Below are 1,317 nucleotides of genomic sequence, written 5' to 3'. Positions count from 1 at the left end.
CAAAAGCAATGAGGACACAGTAAATGTATAACTCTCTTTAACCCCCCAAAAATATATAAATGAAACAAAAGGACATGAATTTTTATATCATACAAAACACGAATCTCGTTGTCGTTACAAAGAAACAACCCTTACATAACATTCACACCAGAATCCCGATATCTATCAATCGGTTAAATGCTTGCAAACTGGAACTGCAGTGAATTCTTCATGGCGCTACCACATAACTGAGTGTCAATGTACACAACCTTAAACAATCTCTTCAGAGATTTTTCTTGTACCAACATTTCTGTCTGGTACCAATGCAACATTATCATTCGAAGGCAATGTAATTGACAAAAACTCTCATTTCCTTCGCATGAGCAAAAATCTACACATCTAATCATTTCCGTGGTCTGACTGGAACTAAAAGAAATGACAAAAATGATATCAGTGAAAGCAAATCTCTCTCAGTTAAGTGTTTCTTCCTCCATCGCGTATTCCAGAACTCTCCAACATATATTTCAGGCTCCATTAATAACATGCTGGGTTGCATTCATCAAAAATAAACACAGGTTCACTCATGCACCAAGCCATTGAGCCGAAAACCAAACCTCAAACGCAATTTTTAAAACAAAGTTATGGTATTGCAGAAATAACTTGAACTTCAGATGCACAGATAAGCCCGCTGCTTATTCACTCAACAAACCAGAACAAGATGCAAATTAACTGATTTTGCAAACTGCACATAAAAATACCACGGCTTATATTTTTACAAAGTGATTCATTTTATTAATTCTACCGAAAATCTTCATACTCTTCGATTGAAATGGAGATTTTTGGATGGTTCCCAGAAGAGAGGAATAATTTCCCAGGCAATGCCTGTGGAACCTACGATGATGTGGATTCCACGGGGTCCCTGTAATCTGAGACTATATTACTGATTGTCTGCCACTGTGTGACTTTTGGGCAATATGCCATGTGTCATTGTTAGTGGCAGAGTGAACCCGCAGAGAATGCTCAGACAGATTCACACCAATTCAAAGTTGCAAGGCACTTACCGGGAATTGTGACAATCGGAAGGCTCGTGACAAATATTTTCAATATAACATAAATTGAAAACGTCATCTTCTTCCTCAATCACTTTGTGATGTCAATTTATCTGTACTCAATGCCGAGGTGATAATGTCTCAAAGCCTTTCATTCATGTCTGCTGGCATCGTCTCGGGGACTGTTACATTACAATGTGTTTCAATCAATTTATTTGCAAAATTGGACAAACAGGTGACAGCGGTGTGTTAACTCCCAGTTGTCACAGAGCACTTTTAGAACCGATGT

This window comes from Hemiscyllium ocellatum, chromosome 40, assembly GCF_020745735.1.
Source record: "Hemiscyllium ocellatum isolate sHemOce1 chromosome 40, sHemOce1.pat.X.cur, whole genome shotgun sequence".
Classification (NCBI taxonomy): domain Eukaryota; kingdom Metazoa; phylum Chordata; class Chondrichthyes; order Orectolobiformes; family Hemiscylliidae; genus Hemiscyllium; species Hemiscyllium ocellatum.
The sequence above is the reverse complement of the archived record's forward strand: the minus strand, read 5'-3'. Positions refer to the sequence as shown.